The sequence below is a fragment of the Ictidomys tridecemlineatus genome, chromosome 1 (assembly GCF_052094955.1).
Source record: "Ictidomys tridecemlineatus isolate mIctTri1 chromosome 1, mIctTri1.hap1, whole genome shotgun sequence".
Taxonomy (NCBI): Eukaryota; Metazoa; Chordata; class Mammalia; order Rodentia; family Sciuridae; genus Ictidomys; species Ictidomys tridecemlineatus.
The window spans coordinates 97226224-97239328 of NC_135477.1; the positions used below are offsets into that span (position 1 = coordinate 97226224).

Sequence of the window (13105 nt, forward strand, 5' to 3'; positions counted from 1 at the left end):
GTTAATAAATACAAAGGAGTAAAAAGGCCTATTTGCTTTCATCTAAGGTGCTTAAATTTTTAAGATTGTTTACATTTGCATTTAAATTTTTTTCCATGGTCTTAATTTAAATTATTAAAATCTGAATGAAATTAATTCTATTTGAAGTTAAGAAGTAACAAGGGGATTTTTTTAAAAGAAATTAAATGACACGATTTTGCTAAATTATAACATTTCCTTGGGCTGAGGTCATCCTAACACTCTCTTTTACATGGCACAGTTTGGACTTCATATTTGTGGAAGAAGGGTTGGGGGGGAGAAGGATGTATATTTGGAATGGTGTTTGACAGGGGGAATGAACGCAGACACCAGAACAATTATATTACAATCCCATTGGGAATGCCAGCACCAAATTTAGCCAGACTGATGGGGCACTGTCTAGACGGTCCCTTTTGTGTATCAGCTGTTTTTTCCGTGCTTTATTGCACTGCCTGAATGTGTGACTTGAACATGCATATGGATCCCAAACATAACCATTGCTGCAACCATACATTGCTGTTAAACTTCCTCTTATTTGGCTAAGAATCAAGGGTTATGTATACCTTCTGGACTCCCCTTACAATGTTTTGTAATTAAAATGTGGCTTCCAGATTAGTGCTCTAACAAAGGTCATAAGACAAAGTAGAAGATGCATAAGCTGTTTCTTTATATGAAGAAATGTACTAGGTAAACATTTTTATCTTCTCAAACATGTCCACCTCTTTTTATTTATTTTTTTACTGAAGTGAAAGAAAGGCAGAAAGAAAAGAAATAAAACAATGAGAGGAAAGAGCAGAATACATGTAAATTACCATCTTTCCTTTTGAAAAGGGCAAAGGATAGAAAGAAAGAATATATATTAAATGTTTACAGTGTAATTAGTGGCAGTGTGTGATCCCCCCCTTTTTTTTCTTTACCTCTCTTTATTTGGTAAACCAAACACAGTCTAATGATCAGGGTTCTTATGAAGTCTTAGAAATAGATCTCAAACTCTTTTAAATATATGGTTACAAGATTGCTTTAATGTTGTTGAACAGATAGGAAATCCCAGAGATATTTCACATGTGGGCGACTGTCAGGACTTTGTTTTGTTTGTCAAGGATGGGGCTTATCCTTTTAAGTGAATGTAGTATCCACACAAAATAGTCCTTGTTCAAAGGACCCTAAATAGGATGCACACTCCAGGCTGGTGGGTACTAAGGTTGGATGCTTTTACTAACAACCAAGAATTTGAAATGAACACAAATTAATTATTCCAATTAGAAAGTGAGAAATAGAAAAGCACATTAATGCTAATGAAAGTCGATATCTGATCCACCTCTTTTTATGAAAGGTTTATCAGCAACTTTTACCTTCAACACCAAGAATTGAAAGGTACAGGAAATTGGTATCCCACAAAATGTAAGTCATTATAAATAAAACTCTTACTTTGCATTAGAATCCAAAACGAATCCACTGTTTCAAGAAAGAGGATCTCATGTTTTATAGAACAGATACCTTTTGTCAATATGTATACACAAACTTTTATTTGGAGCAGGAATTCTACTTTCTTTTTGCTGAAATTGCTTCACCTTAACAGAAAAAAAATTGAAAAAGTTACTAATAGAAAAACCATTTTTACATTTTTGTTTCACACCCTAACTTTTATTAGATTATATCATTAAATTTAGATGTTTAAAATAAAAATTTTCAATGCTTTGCTACTGGAATTTAATAACCACTACCTACTATGGGTAGTGATGATTTTATCCATCTTTTGAGGATTGGAGGGCTAAAGGAAAGAGAAAGTGAATTGCATTTCTAATTTTACTGATAGGGTAAGACCAAAAAGTGATCTATTTTTTTAGTTCAAAACTCAGTATTAGCAATTCAACAATCCTAAAATATGACGAGGGACATAGGATGGGGGAAGTTTCCTGGCTGGAAGAGGAATGAGGCTTGAACGACTAACACTAAATATGGAGACCTTGAGTAGGCCCTTAAAGGCATTGGTGCTAGCAGCCTCTGAGGCCCAACTTTGGTACGATAGAGAAAAAAATATCATCAAAGGCAGGGGCAGACAGCAAAAACAACCAAGACTGAGAAATAGAGAAAACAAGAGGAAAATGGGGGCAGTGGGTGGTGGGGAGTGGGGGGTGGGTGGACTGGGGGTGGGTGGTATGCAGGGGTACTGAGTAAGAAAAAAAGAAAGAGAGAGCAGAGAATGAATATTCTAAGCATTGTTTTAATCTAAAACAGAGACGCTTCCAGGAGAATGAATTTCAATGGAGCTGAGCCAAAAATAATTATAGAGATTTTCTTGTTTTGTTTTGTGAATGAAGAGCATCTCTTTTCTCTGGAGATTCGAGAGTGAGAAAGAACCAGAGCCAAGAGATTGAAGTGATGCCCCTCTGCCCCTTTACTTCCACACGCCACAGTGGCAGACCTTTCTTTCTTCCCCTTTCCAATAGCTATTGGCACCGAATTGTGCAAGGCAGAGAGGGAAGTGGCAGCAGCCCTCAAACCTTAGCTGGATTTTCTATTCTGACAATAGCTTGTTTACTCTGATAAGGCTGAAGTTTTGAAATTGGAAGCAAGATTGGGGTGGGGGGGCAGGAATACATATTTTAGGCCCTAGAAATAAAATTGGGCTATTTACAACTAAGAATATTCCCCTATTTGAGATACGAAACTTCCTTTGGGGTTTGTTTTACCAATTACATTTGTTTCTTATTTTTCATCATCAATAGCAGTCACCTAAAGGAAATAATAAAGTATTCTCTCAATTTTCCTCCATTTTCTCTGTGATGTAAAACCTTTATCTTGGAACCTTTTTTTTTTTTTTAACAGGGAAAAAAATTGTCATTTGTTAAAATAGCTTGAGCTATGACTGAATTTTTGTGAAAGCAATATTATATACTCCTCACAAAAGCAAGAATAAAAAAAGGCTTTATGCTAACACAGAATACATAAGACTGGAGGAGAAAACCACTAACATTAGTAGAATTTTGTGGGAGAGTAATCATAAACAACTCAAAGTTAGTATCTAATGACTATTAATTTTCTTAAGTTAAATTGACTTACACACAAATCATACTAGTTAGTACAGTCTGAACCTGGGCATTCTTTCCAAATCTCTTATTTTAGGTGTTGTATGTGTTAAAGACCCTGTTGTCATTTTTGTCATTTATAGATATTAATTCTACAAGGAGGCTTAAGATATCACTTTTGTCTTTGTGTCACCTAAGTTTTTAAAAAACCATGTATTTCAGAAAGCTGAGAACCAGTTCCTTCCCTCTATATCTCATTTCAGAACTTGTAAAAATTAACATTTAGTCTTATAAATATTTGGTCTACTAAGTTTTAACAATTTAGTGACCCAGTAGAAGAGTAGCATAAGAGTTGTAAATTTAATGGGTTAACACCAAAATGACCTTGATATGAATTTAAAACAAAACCCTTTATGTTATATTCTTAGTCAAGATTATCTATAGGCTTAAGCATAAACATCTCAGAAGCAAAAATAGGCATGATTTTCCTTAAAACTTTTACATATTAAATTTTATCCTGCTTTTCCATCAAAGAACCACTGAAACATGTAGCAGTTAGCAGTAAAGTTATGATTCTATTATATAGGTAACTTTTTTATTTTTTAAAGATGAAAAATGTCTTCATGTACATGGGACTTTATTTAGGGATTTTCAAAACATGCTTTAAATGTCACTGTGAATATATTGTGTAAATCTGGAATATGAGTTTTATGAATCCACATTTAATTTAATTAATCATATTGATTCACTTGACATTTTTCTCCTTCTGAATCTCCCATCCCCCCTTTCTTCATCTCTCTATTAAAAGCATTTCTTTCACAGTGGTAGACTAATTTTTGAAGCAGATTTTACAAAATAAAACTGACAATGGTTTTAGAAGAACTTTTAAAAGCATTCAACTTAGATTCGTTAGAAGTGCTTAAATGAATATTTAAGAATTCAAAGTACTTAATCACACTAATCTTAACGTTACATTAAAAACTCCAATCCCCTAAATGAGTAGATGTACTTTTTAAGGAGAGTAATTATTAATGTTAAATAACCAGAATAATCACAAGTATACCCTAAGCCAAAATAAGCACTTGAGATTAGTAACAAACATTTTTTTCTGAATTTTAAAAGAGAACATTACCTTTTAAAAAAATGAAGTAACTAACTAGCAAAATAGCCAAAGATTTAATATTATTAAAAACCACAATACATACAACTTCAGAATTTATATTGGGTTATACTGTATCACGAAATTACTTAGAAAAATGTTTACTAAAACATTTAAAATGTAGTATACAATAATGTAGTATAAATGACAAAGCAATATATAACACCAACATGTATATTTATTGTCAAGCTTTACACAGTTGTAAAATGAAAAATCATTCATAATTGATAAGTGTCCCAAAGATATTAGTGATAATAACTAAGATAAAAAGAATATAGAACCCTGAGTGTGTGCACCAAGGTCCCTGCATTTCATAAGAACATAGAGATGCATATATACTGACACGTTCAATGTAGATACATTTGTCCTTTATTTACACTGACCATCATACAATAACGTGGATTTTTAAAGTTTTTCTCTTGACCAATTCTTTTCCAGCCCCCAAATACTAAACCAGTTTCAGAGTTTAGTAACTCAAAATACTAAAATCAGAAAAGTTACATTTCAGTTGAAACTAACCATGGAAATTGCCCCAAAGGAAGTCTTATTTGTTTGTTCTTTCGTTTTGTAGTGGTATGGAGACCAGTATATGGCTGTAGTGGGAGGAAGCAGCAAGAAGCAATTGAAAGGATTAGGATGGAAACTTCCTTCAGCTTCACAGCCTTGTTTGCTGGCCACAGATGCCATTATCGTATATAGATAAGATACGTTTAATATGAAGACTTTAAAAAGAGCCTTCACACTCCTGAAAATTCAGAGGCAAAGCTGAGCTTCTTTCTTTAGACCATATACTTCACTGTGTTGGCCCAGGAAGCCTGGCTAAAGATAGTTTCATCCAGCTCACACGCTTGGGTTTTGTCACTTCATGTCATAACCTCCACATTCTTAAAATGTAGTTTTAAAATGTGTTAAACGGAAATGCTGATATAAGCCTAAATGTAGCTGTACTTGCTATTTCTGCTCTAAGTTCATTCATGGTGGTAGATTTAGTTAAAAGACCCAGAACAGCCATGCTTAACAGTAAGGAAACAAAATCCTCTTGACTTCAATGAGGACTAGGAACATGTAAAAGCAAAGTGAACACTGTAGATATTTGAGATAAATATCTTCTGTGGAAATGTACACATTTCATTAATGTCTACTATACCATACAGAAAAATATATGCTGCATTACAAATAGAGCCTTGTTAGTCTTTTTTTCTACATTAAATGCTATTTTCTATATCTTGGACATCTAGAATATGCAGTAACATTTATGATAGTAATAGCTAACTCCAAATAGAACTGCTAGTGATCCTAGGTGTCTATTTAATCATAATCAAGGACTACCTGGTAAGCATTAAGTGACAATAAAGGGTATTCTTGCTAAAATATTAGATGAATTGATAATAGAGAAAATGGTCACTTAAGATAGAAAAGTCAACAGAAAATAGCAGTAATTATGTGTGCAAGTGCACACCAGCCTCCTATATTACATGCAGTGTTCAATGGGTTATTATAAAATAAAAAGTATGGTACCTCTCCTTGATGATACAGCTGCATTAGGAAGTTTTACAGAATAGCCTTGTTTCCCAGAGCACAACATTTAGCTTTTCCACTTTTTTTTTTTGATAGAATTTCCCCTCCCAGTTAAAAACTGGTTTTCATCACACAACTGCATAATTATTTTTCTGCAACTAGCTATAATTACTTGTTTTGTGTATCTCTACTAGAGTGATTCAGTGTTTGCTGTTCTACCTCATAAAATGCATCTGTATTAGAGGCATGTGAAAAGGAGTATTGACCTTATATAATATATTGCCATATTGGTAGGGGCACACAGCCCTAATTCTTTGTAAAAGGCACAAAAGTCTATATTGCTTTGAGTTTTTCCTTTTTGAATGCTATTTGAGTTTTCTGACTAAAGCATAAAACTGGAGGTAACTGAAGACAAGAAACCTCACAACATGGAAATTACTTGGTACACAAAGAAACTCCCTCTCATATGGATGTACAATGGGCTACTGAATAAAAAAGACTGTTGGAGGGATTTGTTGATAGTGGCATCATAGAAAACCCTGGAATCAGTGTTTGTGAGATTTGTCAGACCAAAAACTTAAACAGATTTCAAATCACTCAAGAATATCTAATCATTTTATGTCATTCATAAGCGTCTCCACAAATAAAAATAAAAATTCAGCAGCACCCCTCCTGCCAGTCTCTTTCTTCTTGTAACAGTCCTTCTCTGTCTTTTCCTTCCAATTCCTATTTGTCTGTCGTCCTTTCTTTCAAGTTCTCTGTAATCCTTGCTTTCCCAAGTCCCTCTGTAGTCTTATTCATCAGTGATGCCAATAAAAATAAACAGTCTATTTAAAATAAATGAGTCAGGGCCAAAAAATAAATGATTAGTGTGTGTCTCTTTATTATTATTTAGTAAAAATACACCTGTGGCATTGTCTTTTAAATTTTTCTCAAATAATTTTAGAAACAAATCTCAAATAAACTAGAGGAGAACTGAAGTGCTATTTAATTTCTCTGAATTTATTTGTAAATGCATGTAATGTTAAATGCAGTGAAACCCTTGTGAGACCACTTTTGTACTTACTGATCCCAGGGTGCAGAAAGAATTAGCTTATCCAGGAAAATTCAAAGTCATAATTAGTCTTGTGAGTTATAATAATCGGGTCTCATCCTGCACTTCTTTCTCATGTGGTACTCCCAGTGGGAATTCTGCATGAAAAAGGACCACAGGATTTGGCATTAATAATGGCATACCTGTGAAATATGAGCATTTTCCTATAGTGCCAATCAGTAAAATTAGAAATCTGCCTCATCTTGGTCTATATCCTTCAATTAAAAGAACAACATCAATAGATTTTTTTTTCTAATTTAAAAATAAACAATTTAGTTTTAGTTTTTGAAATAGCTATCAAAATTCAAGAATAAAAATTAAGCCAGGCCCAGGGTGCATGCCTAGAATCTCAGCTGCTTGAGAGGCTGAGATAGGTGGATCACAAGTTTGAGGGCTTCCTCAGGTACTTAGCAGGAAATTGTGTCAAAATAAAATACACAAAAGGGCTGAGGAGGTAGCTCAGTGGTAGAGAGCCACTGAGTTCAATCCCCAGTACTGGGAGTCGGGGGGAGAAGAAAAATTTAAAAATTTTTCCCGGCTAAATAGATAGATGCTGTCTCCTCTTAGGTTAGCTATAAATATAAGGCTCTAACTATTTTTTACTTATAAATATTAAAAATGCCTAAGTTTTATGTAGTTTCTCCAAACAAATAGACATAAAAAAGCAAGTAAGGAAAGGATAAGTGAACTCCAGTGAAAAGCTGTTTGTTTTCAAAGATCTCAGATCAGCCATTTTTTCTAATTTGAGTACTCAGGTCACTCAATCCTTTGTTGACTGATCAAGATAGTCAATTATTTTAATGTACTGACCCCAACTAAATTTGGGGAGGAATGCAACAGCTTGCCTCCTCTGAGGTGTTGACATTTTGAAACAGAAATATATCTTTGAAGAGTTACATTATGATAAATACTTAACCATATTTAGAAAAACAAGGAAAGTGCAATTATCATTGTATATCCATTTAAAGCCCAATGATGCATAGTTCCAATAACCCTAAAAATTTAGGCAACATTCCATTACAGGTAAATAGATAAACAAACCGTAGTATATTATGACAATGGATATTATTTAGTAATACAAAAGAATAAACAACTGATTCATTTTACAACATCATCTTATGCTGACTGAGAGACACTAGGGGAAATAAAGTACAAGTTATATATGTAATAGTCAGCTAATGTACAGTGACAGAAAGTAGAATAGTAGTAAGGAGGGTCAGAGGGCAGGAATTACAAAGAAGAACAAGGAAACTTTTGGTGTGATAGATATGTTCAATATCTTTGTTATAGTGATAGCTTCACAGGTGTTTACATAGGTAAATATTTAAATATACAGTTAAGTTTGAACAGTTTGTTATATATCAATTTTACCTTGATAAAGCTGTTAAATATAAAGGGACCAAATTGAATGGATACAGCAACCAATCAGAATGGATGCTAGCCATGAATAACAGAAAAATCAGATAGGTTTTGAAATTATCTGAGCAGTTGGGGCCACATACAGTTTAATGTAAAGAATTTGTGAATTCAGATTGCTCTCTTCACCTGCTGACTGAGGTTTATGACTCCTGGTTTAATGTAAAACCTCTTTTCATTTTTTTTCTGTTAAAAATCTATAGAGTCCTGAATGAGGTGAGCATCACAAGTTTTAGATTCTATCTTTAGCAGTGCTACAAAATGTGTGACTAAACTGATGTCAGAATACCACTAAACAATTGTTTGAAGCAGAGATAAACTGAAAGATAGTTTCTTTTACAGAAAATAGGATCTATCCACCAAGCATTTCAATCTCACAATTGTGTGCTTTGTCTTAACACTTCCAAAGATATCCTTTTCTTTACCATATGTGCAATAAAAATAGAGTGGGGACGTTTCTTTGGGAGATATTGTTAGCCAAGGAACAGAACTTACTCGAGTGTATTTATCTCAGGTAGGTATCACTAACCAATCAATTTTAATTTATTTCAGCAAAAAAATTGTTCAGATTCACAGTACAGTATAGAAACACCATATTGTGTCTCTATTCTATGACTAATTGAGTTATCTACCAAAATGCCTTATGTGATACAAAGTAAAGGACTGAGAAAACTTCAGGCAGTTATTTTTATTATTCTAATTTCTCTATACTAAGTGTTGTGTTTATTTACTTAAAATTAAGTTTTCAGATGCACCACCTGAGTTAAACCACTCTCCATCTCAAGGAGGGGGAATTATTTCTTAAGAACTCAGAGACTAAGCTAAAAGTCAATAAACATGCGAAAAAATACTGGAAGCAAATTAAATATATGTGCAAATTGACATTTTAGTAAAAGAACATGCTTAAAATTTTATGTTTATCAAACTTACATCAGTAAAATTAAATTAAAATTTTTTGTGACTACAGAAATACATGTATTTTATATTACCTAAAATGAAAAAAAATTTCCATCTCACTAAATTATGATTTTAATTTATTATTCTGATTTTAGAGAGCTAATATTTAAAATGCATCTATGAAAACATCTCTATTTAGCAACTTAGGTATATTTTTTCTTTAATTTTTTTAGCTGTTGATAGACTTTTATTTTATTTATTCATTTGCAGTACTGAGACTCAAACCCAGTACCTCACACATGCCAGGCAAGCACTCTACCACTGAGCTACAACCTTAGCCCACATATATATATTTTTTTTAATGTCCACTTTTTGGCCAGGATTGATGCTTGTAACTTATATAGTACTGAATATAAGATTTGTAATAAGAAATGTGCCATTGACCTTGGATATAAATTTAACTGATTTGTATGTTGATATGTAACTAAATTATACTAGCTATGGTTATGTTTTTTGCGTTTTTTTTTTTTTTTTTTGGATACTCTTTGAAACAGGAGAGGTTCACCTTCTCTTCCTTTTCCTTTATACTTTGCCAAGGTCTGATGTTTTTCCTTTGTCACATCTTCATTCTTTAGTTCTTTCCCTTCTTTCCCTTTATTATTTAGCTGAGGATCTTTTTTCTTCTGTTATTATTAATGTCAGCTAGGGACAAAGACATTGTCTTAACTGTAAAGATGCAATTTCTTCCTTCTTCTCTCTCACTTTCTTTATTTCTTCCTTTTTTTTTTTCTTGTGCTTGGGATTGAATTGAGGGCGTAGAACATACTAGGCTAGTGCCCCACCACCCAACTACATTCTGGACAGGTACCCACCCACCATTTCTTGAACATGCTTAGGATTAAAAAGAACTTGTCAGATACAACATTAGCTCAACTCTTGTACACTCCTTATGAAATTGTTTTTCTTTTGTTACCTCTTTTTTTTTTTCCAGGATTTTAGCTTTAACCAGGACCAGTTTATCAACAAAGGAATTCAAAAGATCTTTAAGAGTTTTAGAAGGTCCACTACTTCCACCCCCACCTGATTTCTGGTTTTCCATGTAATCTAATGAGATAAATATACCTCCTTCACCTTCAGACTAAAATCAAGCTGTTTTGAAAGTCAATATTTAAAGTGAACACCATGTGAAAGTTTCCTGAAACTGGAGACTCTTCAGATAGAAAAACTCTAAAGAGCCTTTTGGTATTGAAATAAAGATCTCTATAAGGCCAACTTATTCTCTCTGTAGAATCTTGGTGTTCATTTGTCACTTCTTGCTGTTGAGACGCTCATCCCTCCCCTACTCCTTATTTTAGAGAAGACATAATTGACATAATTCTTTATGATATTTCATGGCCACATTCTATATGTCTCTGTTTCTTATCAGTATACATTGAGAAAAATCTGTGCTGCCTATCTCACTGGATTTTTTTTTTAGGACCCATATAATGATCTGCATGAGTGAAATTAAGATATAAGATAGTTTTTCCAGATGCTAAGGCTGAGGTAGGAGGGTCTCAAGTTTAAGACTGTCCTTAGAAACTTAGTGAGTTGCTGTCTCAAAAGATAAAAAGGGCTGGAAGATGTAGCTCAGTGCTAGAGCATGCCTGAGTTTAGTCCCCAGTACTGAAAAAAAAAGTGCAATAATTTTACTAGAAACAATAGAAGACTAGACATTGATGTGGCATAGTAATATCAGTTAGATTCATATTGGTTGATTGGTTCATTTTCTTAAACAATCACCTTGTTTGTGCAGATATGTATTTTTAGATATCAGGAAATCAGATTATTCTGCAGAGTTGCATTTATGATATCTTATCATGTTAATCCAAAGGAAATGTTTTGATAGTTGTTAACAATGAAACATTAGGGCATGGAGAGTCTAATGAGAAAAAAGATCTTTCCTTGGAAGATTTGTTAAAAAAAAAAAAAAAACTATGGTCAAGCCACCTAAATTATATCTTTAACAGGTTCTGTCATCTATTAGGTTTCCATATACCCAGTCTGTACAAAACATAAAGACTTTCTTTTTTTTCCTCTCATTGATCTATTAAAATGAAGTCATTTTTTAATTCACTATTATAAGTAACTGCAATTAGAAGGATTTATTAATTAGTGGATATTATAATCATTATTAATTACTCTTAACTACATATCATTTCACATAATCTGCTCCATAACTCTTCATCTTTATAAGGATAGAGTTCAGAGTTACTCATGAGGACAATGGAACCCACAAAATTATTGTGGACTATAATTAGAACAAAGAAAGCATTTTGCTTTTTAAAATGAAGATCTAAACAGACCTTATAAATTATATGTTTACTTTGCTCATATCAGTTAAATTTCTTAAAATAAGAAGAATCAGTAATTTACAAATTCCATTTTGTACATTTCTTTTATTCATCAATGAACCAAGGAATGTGATGACCCTCAACTTTTATCTATACACTGAGAGCAACAAAAATAGTTTTATCAGCTTTCACTTAAAGTTTTGCAAAAAAATTAAGACTCAGTAGGTTTTCAGAACCTAAGGGCTATTTTACAAGTTGATATTGCCTAGAAAACAAAACATTATATCAGTTTATTTCTAAATAAACTTATTAGTACTTTACCTGAAATTACATCTTTTACTATACCTATTATTTATTTGTAACTAATTATTTTTACAGGCTCTTTACTATTTTAGCCAAAGAACAACTCTGTCAACACTTTCTCTAATACACTTCAAGCAACAAGAACAAATTGTATCATATCCTGTTTCAAGTGAGTAAAATTATACTTATATATATATATATATAAGACTAATGTAGCCTGAGTAAATATCAAAAGAGACAGCTAAGTATGAGTGAAGGTAAAGTTCTTCACCTTAAGATCTCCTAGAATGACATTGACATAAAGAAGCTAAATATGACATATAATTATTCATAAATTTCACCTTTTTCTCAAATAGTTTATTTAGTTATACCTTTCTATGGCCTATTTCTGGCTCAATCCAGCCATGTCCTATTTTGACACTCATTTGAAATATTTTACCTTGCTTCTTGAAAGGAGTTATCCTATATGTCTCATGACATCTTTTAAGATGTTATTGTATAAGAACTAGCAAATATACACTTGATTTATTAAGATAGTCTGGATAAAGAATGAAATATTCTGCAGAATTCTACAGATCCTTCCATTGCTGCTTCCTGGTTTCTGAGTTATCTTGGTTGGTTTCAGGAGTTGATCTTTGGTTCTTGTTTCTACCTCTGAATTTGGCACTACCTGTGTATCTCTTGGTGATCAAATTCGGCTACTTTCCATGGCACACCTGGACCTGAAGACCCCTGTTCTTCACCTGTGCTGTCACTGCCTTCTTCCTGCAGTCTTGCTGTATTTTGTCTCATGTTGTGCATGGTTTGACAGCTTTGTCATTATATCATCTATCTGAGCATATGTGATTAGTCAATTCAGGAAAATAAGCAACTTATTTTAATACTTAGTTGACCACCTAAAAAAGTAATTCAGAAGTTGCCACATACAGTGGTCAAATATTATGAGATTCAGACAAGCAACAATACATGTTGACGAGGATGTGGAAAAAGGTGAACTCATACATTGCTGCTAGGATGGCAAATTGGTGCAACCACTATGGAAAGCAGTATGAAGATTCCTAAGAAAACTTGGAATGAAACCACCATTTGATCCAGTCATCCCACTCCTAGGTTTACACCCAAAGGACATAAAATCATCATACTACAGTGACACAGCCACATCAATGTTTACAGCAGCTCAATTCACAATAGTTAAACTATGGAACCAAACTAGTTGCCTTTCAACAGATGAATGGATAAGAAACTGTTGTATATGCACACAATGGAATATTAATCTGCCTTAAAGAAGAATAAATTATGGCATTTTCCAGTAAATGGATGGAACTGGAGAATATTATGC

At 33.1% G+C, this 13105-nt stretch overlaps 1 long non-coding RNA gene across 5 annotated transcripts in view; it reads left to right on the forward strand.

Moving 5' to 3' along the window:
• Positions 1 to 13105, forward strand: part of LOC106145140 (uncharacterized) — a 159383-nt gene that overhangs the window by 124714 nt on the left and 21564 nt on the right. For all 5 annotated transcript variants that reach the window (XR_013437150.1, XR_013437148.1, XR_013437146.1 and 2 more), the window contains one exon: positions 11842 to 11935. This is a non-coding gene — a long non-coding RNA (uncharacterized LOC106145140). The remainder of the gene's footprint in view (positions 1 to 11841; positions 11936 to 13105) is intronic.